Here is a 12,007-nt window from a genome sequence, read left to right on the forward strand (position 1 = left end):
AGCCCTTCACTTTCTAAGGCAATTACTTCTATTATCAGTGGGCTGAGGGGGTGCTTTGCTCAGTTTTCCTGGAAATCACAAGTAGGTAGAGTGTAAATGTTATCACTAATAGTCCTGGGCTTTGAATATCAGTGCCTGTCAGCTCTTAGAGTTAGTGGTTCTCTGCCACCTTCCTGGGTGTTGAAAGTGGCAGCTGCTTGCTTTCTTTGGGAGCTCTTTCAGGAACCAAAGATGAAGGCTCCTAGGAATTCTCTATTATTCTTTCTCAATGGCTGCTGGCCACCCCCAGTGTAACCCAGAGAAGCTGGTGGCTGCTTTCATAAACCACAAGAGGCAGAAGTATGTCCTCTAAAAGAGGCTTATTAGGACTTGTGTTGCAGTACAAAGGAATAGAGCGTGAATGAACCATTAAAGGTACAAGAAGTTTGGTTATAGAAAGAAAAAAGTACCATCCAGTGTGTGCAATGTGAGATGCTCTGTTTGGTCACAGGAAGGTGAGGAGTTCCTGTAGATGGTTGCAGAGGGGTGGAGTCTTGCAGAGAGCAGCTGCCAGAGTATCCTGTGGGATGGACCATTACTAAATCTGCTCTTGCTAGATAAATGTCTCCTGCAGGCTGGAGGGTGACAGGACATCCGATATAGCCATGGTCAGTGTGTTTAAGGCAGCCATGGGAAAAATAAAAAATAAAAAAGTATCTCTTCGAGAGTCCAGGGTCTCTTGGTCTCATTTCCACTATTAAGGATCTGCACCAGGGAGGCTTTTCAGAATATTTCACTCAAGACTTCTGCTTTGGAATATGATTAACTTAGTCCTAGTTCTGCCTTTGCTATTATCTCAGTTAATCAGTTTCCTATCTTCTATGCTCATGGTCTGAATGAAGGAAGCCAACAGGTGCTTTCTCACACACAATGATAGTAGTTTTATTTTTGTTTTCATTGACTGACACACAGTGTTTTGTTACCACACAATTTTTTGTATCATACATTATCCAGGTGCCTTGTCAAACTTGTGCTTTGCTTGAGGGGTGTCCTATTTGATTAACATTTCTTTTAAAATACTATATGCAACACTTGACCTGGTAGTTCAGCTGTAGGCTGACCACTGAAGCTTAGAATAGTGTCATTCTATGTTAGCTACTCTGTGGATATTAATAATTGTCTTCTATACCATTTAGTCACATGAGACTTACGGTCAACTTTATTATATACTACCTATAATAAGTTCTTTTCTGACTTAGTAAAGTCATTCCAGGATCCAGTGAGACCGTATTAATATGGATTTACCCTTAGTGAATACCGTTTTTTGCTCTCCATAATCACAACTTCCCCCTCCCCTACTAGGACGATTGCTGTGAGTTTGAGAACAGCCTGGGCTACATACTGAGTTCAAGGACTGAACAGCATGGTGAGACCCTGTCTCAAAAAACAAAAAAACCTAAAAGAAACAAGAACAAAACAAAACAAAGCAGAAAAGTAAAAAGAATACATTCTTCTTTTTCTATGTTATGTTTTTGTTAAGAATAAAGCAAACTATTAGAGCTACTCTGAGTGTCTCAAACACATTGAAACTAGAATCTTGGCCTGAAACACTCTAGTGACTAAATCCTGTCTAGCCCAACATTGTATTTTTTATATAACACCCTTAACTCAGTTCCCATATGTGCTCTTCAGCTTTCTGTTTATGTAAATTGGCGAAACACCCAAATTATTTTGGGGTCTATTATATCTTATTATGAATCATACTTCTCAGACTGCTTTTTAAGAGTTGCTTTTGGCTATAGGCCTCCAAGCAATGCAAAAGAAAATGAATTATTGCACATTAAATCAGATATTGATGCCAACTGTACCCACTGATCTCAGATCCGTGGTGTTGCTTGTGCAAAACAATACATTTCCTAGAAGCCGGTGTTTAATGATTGATTGGTGTATATTAGCCTCTCTCTTCTTCTCCATCTTCCTTCCTTCCTTCCTTCCTTCCTTCCTTCCTTCCTTCCTTCCTTCCTTCCTTCCTCTCCTTGTCATTAAGATAACAGAAGCAGTTTGATTCCAGGTAAGCATACTGATGATGCTGCCAAAGCCATGTACAGAGTGAGCACAATACATAGTGAATAGTTATATTTTGAAAGACATTACAATAAAAAAGATGTTGCTGTTAACTCCCATCAAACTCTCCTCCTTGCTTTGAACACACTTAAGAAATCATGATGTCCATTTTCTGAAGCAAGTTCTGCAAATCCTCCTTTGTCATTTTATGAGGTATGATCAAAATTATGGTGAATGTTGCTGCTGAGTGTCCTCTAACAGAAAGGTTCATAAAAATAAATATTATAGTGTCTTCATTTGCTTTATTCATAAGATTTGGTATCATGCACCATCTGGATTTTCCTCAGAGTCAAAATGAACATGAAAGTGAATGCTTTGAGTCAGTTTGGAACATTGCAGAGGTTATGACAATACATCTGAAGGCATGAAAGAGGACATCCTCAAGCAGTTAGGGTCGGTGTGAGTCTCACTTGGGTCTGTAGCTTGCACCCAATGAACAAATAATACCAAAGTTGTCCAGTTATAAGTGGACTCCAGAGCAAGGAAAGGAGCTGGAATACTCACAGTATTGTATCTATGCTGTTTTACCATACTGTACTTGGACTGTGTACTTCAGAAAGTTCAATGGTGTTTGCAAAGAGACATCTAGGACACTGGTCAGCCCATCTATGTGAGTCACTGGCTAGACCTCGGAGTTTTAAGCATATGTATGCCATTGTTTAGGTAACTATAATGTATTCCTTTCAGGATACAGTTTGGATTGCTGCTGGGATGTAGTAGAGAGTGAACTCTCAATCATAAACCAGTCAACTTCTATGCAGCTTGGGTTGCCCATCATGTACTTACTGTTGCCTGATTCATTAAACATGTACCCTGACTTTATTTGGAGGAGGTACACAAGATAAAGTTCAATCACATACTGAAGGACCAATCAGTTTGCAGGAGCAAGTGCACCAGAGGACTGTAGCACTGATTTCCAATCTGTTTTGTTCTCTCAAAACATACAATTATAGCTTTGGGACAGAGGTTCCCAGTGATCAGCGGACTGAGAAATAATGAGCCACATGGGTCTGCTGCTAATGGCACCTCCTCTCCAGTGATTTTTTTTAAAAAAAATTTTATTTAGTATCAAGTTTGAGGGTATAGGCAACTACTTTGAAGGCAGTAAGATTCACTATGATGTCCATTCTGGATGACTATTATCTTCTTTTCAAGTCCTGTAATGTTTACAATGTTTAGGTTTAATTAGTCTTGTTCTGTACTGTTTTGTTCAACTTTATTATACCTAATGATATAGGCAATTCTTTTTAAGGAAGGAAGAGGCATTATGGTAACCATTGCTGATAACCTGGTACTCTGTTTTTACATCATGTGCTATGTCTATCCTTGGTCTTGACTGACAGCTTTGTTTTGTCATATTTGGTTTTATTCTCTTCAAAAAAAGTAATAAGAACTATGGGAGTAATAAAACTCAAAATGCATAAATTTTGTTGTAAAAAAGAGAGGAAAAAAAGTGCTCTAAAGAATACAACTGCAAGAATGTTTAGGTGTGTTAGGATAGATGACCATATTACTGAGTTTTTGTTGGATCATTGAACACAACTGTTTGCAGTCTCACTGTTTGAAAGTCCACTTTGTATGCTTTGATCCTGTGACTTGAGCAACTATTTCTAAGACTACAATGTATAATCTATAAACTGGTGATTTTTTACTGGTTTTTTTTTTTGTTCTCTATTACTTGTACCCTTACACTATTTTGTTTTGCTTTATTTTGTTTTTTTTTCTTTTTCTCCTTTTAAATAAAATTTTTAAAAAAAGAAAGTAAAACCAAGCAAAATAAGACAGAATAAAGCCAATCAAAACAAGACAGTGTACATGACACAGGATTTCAAACAAGATAATAGAAAATCAATAATGGTTACCATAATGCCTCTTGTTGTCTTCAAAATAGCTGCCCATACCTTCAGACATAGTAAAATCAAGTATAGCAGAAACAGAATAGAACCAATAAAAATGAAACAATGAATGCAATACGGGATCTCAAAACAACATAATAGTAAATCCAAAATGGCTACCATATATATCTTGTTATCTTTGAAGTAGCTGCCCTTGCCACAAGATACAACAAAATCAAAGAGAGAAAGCAGAATTAAAACGAATGAAACAAAACAATGGGAAGGAGACAGGATTTTTTGAAACAAGAAAATAGGGAACTAACAATGGCCACCACAGTCAGAAGGAGATCCTCCATATGTACTACATTGTGTACTGTTACCTTCTGAATATCCTCAGACTATTTACTTTAGGCCTGCAAAATCAGTGAAACACTAAACATTAAAAGCTTTAAGTTGTATTTTACCTCATTAGCTATCATCACAGCCTGTGTTTCTCTGGATCAGCTGGCTATTTGGAGGAGGGGGGAACATTGGCTCTTCTTGTCTCCCTGCCTGCACCCTGGAAGGGGCTGGCATCTGGATCTCCCCCAGTCAGTCCACACATGGCACCAACTCACAAGATGAGTTAGCTTCTTGTTGACTTGTTCTCCTCCTCTAAGGTGGTTTTAAAGTCAAAAGTGAAGGAAATTTCTCTGAGTGAACAGAATAAATTAAATGCCACTTTTATGTTCTTCTGCAGGATGACTGTCCATTTCAAAAATGAAACTGTGATCTAAAATAAAGGTATGATTTAGTTCCTGTCACACACACATAGGAAAGACACTGTGCCTTGCTAGTGGCAAAGACACAACGGTGTCACTTCTATTGTGCCTACATCAGGTTAAATTTCATGACATAAATTCTCTAATTCCTTTAAAAACAAGGTTTTAATCAGTGGAATTATGCCCTTAACCAGTTCATTAGAAAAGCTGGAGGCAGAGACTTAAACTGGGATTCTACAAGTAACTCTCAGAAAAACACCAAAAAATTGGCCCAAAGCATAAGCAGGAAGCTAGATAATCAGGAAGCTGCTGTTCTGAAAACTGGCATCAGTATCACCCTCCTTGGCCACACTCCAGTGATCAGGAACGTCTGGGAGCATTGCTGGCTCAGAACCACATTGTTCCTATCATACTGGCATGAGCCACATGCATGTGACACTTTCTGCTCCCTGTCTCCTGAGGTATCTTGAATCAAGACCTGGAAAGGGCATTCTAGTTCTTTCTCTTAATATAATTGTAAGGAACTTAATTTGTACTAGGCAATGTTCTAACAAATTTGCTTTAATCATACCAGTGAATCCTCAAATAACTGTTTTCAAGAATGTAATATTAGTATCACTTCTTCAATTCTGAGATAAAAAATGTGAAATAAAATGTTGATAAGAAATTTGGTCATACATGACGATCTCGCCTCAAATTAGACCTGCTCACTGATTGCAAATGATGGGAAAAGATCTGATATTCTGTGCTCCTCAATTACTACTTAAGTTGAAATCTAGAAGTAGGGCTAAAAGCAGTGTCTTGTAGGTGGCTGGATGAATACTCATTGATAAGAAGATTAAACATGTAATCAATTATAATACATTTCTGCAAACCCCGATAAAAGGAGGAAGAGAAGAAATTTGACCAAGATTGTGTAGTCCTAGATGGAAGAGCATCACTTAGAACTTAATCACATTCAAGAGTTTAACTACAATAGAATCTGAGAACGGTAATATTTAGCTATTCAAGCACTGCAGTTCAAAAGACCTAACTAGAACTAAGTTGGACCAGATGTTGAAAGGGATGTTCTATGGGATCCACAGCTGTAACATGTTATGGATAACTGTTCAACAATTTCTCCCTTCATTGAGAGCTGTTTGAAGGATCATCATTTCTCCTGTAGTTCGTGCTCCCAGTAAATGTGATTTATGACAGTGATGGCCTAGCTTTCTTGGTGTCAACCCACTTTAGTAGAATGTGCTTATGCTTCTGCTTTGCCAGTATCTTTTTTGTGGTCTGACTTTACTGAGAGGCAGACCAATTTACGTCTTCTCCCTCACTTTAGATAGAAATAGTATTTTTATTTTGTCAGAAGTCTTTTTTTAACCCCTTTGTTGTGGTTACATCAGAAATATATAGTAACACTCAGAATGTGCTAAAGCTACAGAAAGTGAAGAAAAGCATTTTAGTAGAGAAGAAAAGTCATGTGGATGACTACATGCATAATATCGAGAGTGCTAGTCTGGAGTTGTCAGAGCAGAGTTCAGTTAGAGGAAGCACAGGCCACACCTAGAGTAAGCAGAACATGATGACCTGGTAGATGCTTTGGCAAGAAGAGATGTCAGGAAGATGTGATAAGCTACCGTTCTTCAGGTGGGCTCTTAGTGGCCTGCGGAGGGAGCTGTGAACCATAAAAGATGCTCATCTGACTCCAGTGACTGCTCAGAGAATACTTCAGTAGTGTGGATAGGGAACATAGGAAAAAAGAACTGACATTCATGGAAAATACAGTGTGATCTCATTTACATGAGATAGGTTGGAAGGGCTATGAAATATCAAGTGAAAATGTTCCTAACAGACACGCAGGAACACACGTTGCCCAGGAAATGGGTTTTGCTGAGTGAGATTAAAGGTCCGGGAGTTATCTAAAAATGAGTGCTACTTAAAACCTGAGTGAGGAGATGAGCTTGCTAAAAAGGTATAGAATGGTATCATCAAATAGAACTTTCTGCAATGATGAAGAATGCTATAATTCTTTTTTTTTTCTATTTTTGAAATTTTATTTAAAAGGAAAAAGAGAAAAAACAAAAAAAAAAAAACAAAGCAGTGTAAGGGTACAAGTAATACAGAACTACAAAAAAAAAAAAAAAGGTAAGAAATCACCAGTTAATAGATTACATATTATCATCTTAGAGATAGTTGCTCAAATCACAGTATCAAAGCATACAAAGTGGACATTCAAACAGTGAGACTGCAAACAGTTGTGTTCACTGATCCAACCAAAAACATTAATATGGTCAGCTATTTAACACCCCTAAACACACTTGCTGTTGTATCCTTTAGAGCACTTTTTTTCCCTCTCTTTTTTACAACAAAATTTACACATTTTAGATTTTATTACTCCTTAGTTCTTATTAATTTTGTTTTTGGGAGAGAATAAAGTCAAATATGGCAAAACAAAGCTGTCAGGCTTTGTCAGGTCTGATTCACCCATGTCAGGCAAAATTGGATACTTGAGGCTTTCTGGATGCATTCTGCTAAAGATATGCAAGCATGCACAATCCTTTATGAACTGTTTCTTTTTCTTCTGTATTTTATCAAATGTTTAAGAAAATTAAATAATTCAGGTGGGCTTGTGTTGGAAACAGCTTCTCAATAAAACTCTTCTTCCTTTCGGAGTAATGGTAACTTATTTTAAAAGTCATTCTGCTGGGTGCTGCTGGTAATTCAGTAACTCTAAAAGTGTTTTCCATGTGCTGATATATTTGTATCAATTACTATTTATTGTCATCTTTCCTGAAAGATAAAGAGCTTAGCTTTATGACTCTTTTGGTTTGCTGTTTAAGTGCTAATTATTTTCACTTACTTTTTGATTACATTTGTTATTGGAGTAATATTCTTTTGCTCTTATTTCCTATCATCTTTAGTTTCTATCTGTTTGTGTCTTGACCTAGTGAGACAGATACTCATGAACATAGTTTTCTCTAGCAATTATTTCCCCCACTTTTTAAACAAATGATATTTACTTCTACATTATTCCGATTGTAAGCATTTTATAGTCTTCCCTATAACATATAACTGTTTTATGTTTGTCTATACCTAGTGATTCTGAAGAAAATAGTGGCAGGTGTATAAAAGGATAGTTGTGAGGTTTAAATTATCAGCTGATTTATTCTATTTTTCCAGCTTATTTAAGTGGTCTTAAAGTAATGATATCGCATTTTTCTATATGTCATCAGGATATAGAATGATCTATCATGCGTTTTTAAAAATTCTGATTCACCCATAGGCCTGAAACTTAGTACTATCCTTGTTTTGTAGGTGAAGGAATAGAAATGGAGAATGGGTCAAGGGGATAGACCTGGGGGTTGGAAAGTTGAGTACATTAGCTCTCCTGATGACAAATCACCTCCAAACTCTGTGTTCTGTGAGGTTTCCTACTCACTTAAGTTTATAAAAGTGCTATGAGTTGGGCTTCTTGCCCCACAGTGAACAATTCAGAGTGTGTTTGAGAGCAAAGAAATCTGAAGCTGGTGCACTGTGCCCGCATTTTCTTTCCAGGAACACTAGAAGCACCTTCAGACATACAGTGCTTCAGGAACCAAGCTGACAACTGCTTACCTGTGGGTTCCAGACTTGTCTAAGATTAAACCAACATTTACCAGGCACTTATGTGCTGGTGTCTGAGGTAGAACGTTTCATATGCTTTATCTTATACATCTTCGTAAAACCTCTCTATACAGACTATATATATCAAAAGTTGAATTAAGCAGTTGAAATTCAATAATTCATCACAGCGATTGAGTCCTCTTTTCTATAAAATGGGGTAGAATAATATGTGCTTCTTATGTATACTCAAAAGATAAATTGAATTGCATAAAATCAAAGAAGATTAGGTAGTTTAGTTGCTTAGGGACAGGAAGCATATAAACATCACACTGGTGAGTAAGAGTGAAGAAGTACTGTAAGGCTTTACTCCTATAATCAGCAATGGAATTGACCCAGATGGACTGGGATTAGGGAATTGTTCTTGCAAGAACTCAAATGCTCTTTGAAACTGCGGAATTCCAATGAATATAGGCTCAAAATTATTGTACAAGATTAGGTGTGTGATTCACAAACCCCACCCAGGAAGTTTCCTTTCACCCTCAGTAATCCTGTGACGAATATAAACTCATTGAAGAGGTATTTCTGGCAAAGGGTAGAGACGAACACAGTGTCTTTACTAGTTGGCATAACACCCTGGTACTTTCTTCACACTCATTGTTGGCTGTGTGTATCAATTGCACCTTAAGATAATTTAAAAGGCATCTCTTTTCCATAAAGATAAATTACAGAAAATACTTAAAAACAGCATGGATAACTTTTTTCCTGAAATGTGTTTCTTAAAAGTTATTTTGACAGATTAGATAGGTTTAAGCTAGCTTCATAATTCATTATTAGTAACTTTTTGTCAGTTTTTGTTTTTTTTTCAATTTTTTGTTTTTATCGGTACATGTCTGCAGTGCACAACTTTCACATTCCTTGTGAGTAGTTGGTACCTGTACATCATACATTTAAATCATTTTCCCCCCTCTTTCCCTCTCCTCCTTCCCCATTCCCTTGTCTCTTTGTTCCCTTCCCATTTGCAAAGATCTCTCTCTAAATTTTAAAAATTATTTTCAAACTTGGGAAGGAATTTGTCAAGTTTCTTTGACACATGAGGCATAAGTTTTGGAAGAACTGTCATCTGGCTTTGTGTGTTTTCCACTTTATTTTCTCCACTTTATCACAGGCTGCCTTGTGTGAATGCCTTCAGGTATGTTCTCATCCCTGTATGAAATGCACTTTGACTCCTTCATGACTTTGAATTATAGTTGGTTGTATCAGAATCCTTGTAGGCCAGTCTCACCTCAGGGTAAGCACTAACTTAACTATTCATGAAAGTGACTGGGAACCACATATTTTTATCCTCTTACATCTCAACCAATGGTAAACTTGCCTCAACTGTATCTAAATCAATATTTTTCATGTGCCAATGCTAATGGTCCTTTCAGTAATCAACAGAAGGAAATCATGATGAACGAGAAGACAGATGGGAAAGAAATGGCTTTTAACAAATTATTGTTAAAATATTTTACTTTTGAAAATTTACAAAAATGACAGAGAACAAGGAAGAAGGGTGACACTGAGAGCACATTGCTACAACCCCTGCCTGAGTCTCAGAGGGGATAATTAAAGGGAAGTGTTCTGAAACTTTATGGGGATCCTAGTGACTCCTATTCTGATTGCAGGATTAGGGAATGATTAATGAATTGAGGGGCGAGATGCTGACTTTTAGTCCTGGTGTCCTATTGGTTTACTATTGTGGATCTGGGACTAATTTTCAACCCATTCATTTGAAAACACTTGTATTGGAATGGTTACACTGAAGAGCTCTTCTACCCCTGACACTGAGTCCTATCAGAGGGAATCAGCTATAGCAGCAAAATCTACACAGAGGCAGTTCTAGGCATTTCCACATCATTCTGGAAGTGTTCATCTTGTTTTTCAAGAATTCAGTCAGATAGTTTTTTTTTTTTTTTTTTTTTTTCCCCCGGGGAGTAAAAGGCATAGTCTTTCTAGGGACTTTAATCTCCTTTGCACCCCTGTGATCTCTTGGTGTGTTGCTCTACAATTGATGAGAGGCTGGTTTCCATGGTGACCACTCAGTACTGCTTAGCAGCTGGAGAGCTTAACCTAATCTTGACCCAGCTTCCTCAGTTGGGCTGGGCATTCACTTAACCAAAGCATTTAGGGCAGGACTTGATAGCTCTGCACTTTGGGTCCTGGAAAGGATTCCAGAGGGAGAGAGTGGGAGGATAGTGAAGGCACTCGTCTTGGTTCTTATTTTTTCCCATGGGTCAAGGTCATTAATAAAGGGACATTAATAGTAGAACAGTGTGAAGGGGCTTTTGGATACTGAGTGAAATATTTCACAGTGGGTGTTACTTCTCAGTTTTACTTGCTTCTGGAACCAGAGTGATTTTCTGTCTTGCCTGGCATTGGTCTAACCTTGCTGTATCTCAGTCACAGTTACTACCACCTCTCAGGCCACCAATCCACCCTCCATCCACTGCTTCTGACTCTCCTCTAGGTGCCTCTTCGATGAGGTTGTCAATGTATGTGCAAGATCCTTTCCCTTGAATGGAAGGCCATGCCTGAAACTTAACAGACAATCACAGCTGTGTGTGAGAGGAACCAGGCACAGTTCTAAAATAGAACTCAACTTGGCCACAGAGAGCATGGAAACACGTTGTGCTCAATGCTGCCAGGGAATGCAGCCTTCAAGGTTGGGTTTTTCACGCCTCAAACTCATTAAACCCTCTAGCCTGCGTTTCACACATCAAATCCCTCCACCATCTCTGGCATCCTTCCTTCAAGCAGATACCCTTTTCTTCCCCAGGTGACATGATTGGTTCTAACCAATTTAATATTGATGATACTATTCATCCAGAACTTTCCAAATACCAGTGGGGAACAGAATGTCCCTCTGGAGAGAAGAACTACTCTGATTATTAGAATTACTGGATTATAGGCACATAGAGCTGGAGGGATATGAAAAACTATGAGAGTCCTACTAACACATCCTATAGTGTGGTCAGAAAGAGAACAAAAGTCACACAGTGAACTTTGTCACAGCCAAAGCAGAAACAGATTCACTAGCCTGTTTTTATCGCTACAGAACAATTTTAAATTTTCATTCTTAACACCAAATTCTGTGAAAATACTTATTTGATACAGGATTAGGTAATACAATCATCCAGATAATTAAATCTGTCTTTTGCTTTCATTTTAGTCTAGGTCCTGGCCTAGAAGTGCCAAGGAAATCATTCCTTATCATACACAAATATCCTGCACACTGGTTTTCATTTTCCAGATCTCCATGTGTACAGCCTATGACTGAATACAATGGCACAGAACATATGGGCTATCTCTGGTACCATGGGGGACTAAGGAAAAAAAGTAGAACAAATCTTCTGCCTTGGTGGGTCCAGCATAGCAAGAGGGTGAGCAACACCCACTCCCACCTGTATATGCTATATGTCTAGAATGAAGCAGAAAAGTGTATGCGCTTTTGAAGAGGAAAGAAAAGGAGAAAATGGTTAATTCAGAACTAGGATATACAGGGATGTCTTTAAGGGGCAACAGTATCTGCATTGTTACAAAACGATGGAAAAAATCTTTTCCCATAGGCAAGAGTAGGGCAATGGTCATATAACCAGAAGGAGCAGTGCAGAAATAGCATAGAGAGCACCAAGAATATGAGCTTCAATTTGTGTCTCATTAGTGCTCTATCCCGTGGCT

The sequence above is a fragment of the Cavia porcellus genome, unplaced genomic scaffold (genome assembly GCF_034190915.1).
Source record: "Cavia porcellus strain 051 isolate PalLab524CR breed Dunkin Hartley unplaced genomic scaffold, mCavPor4.1 scaffold_14, whole genome shotgun sequence".
Classification (NCBI taxonomy): Eukaryota; Metazoa; Chordata; class Mammalia; order Rodentia; family Caviidae; genus Cavia; species Cavia porcellus.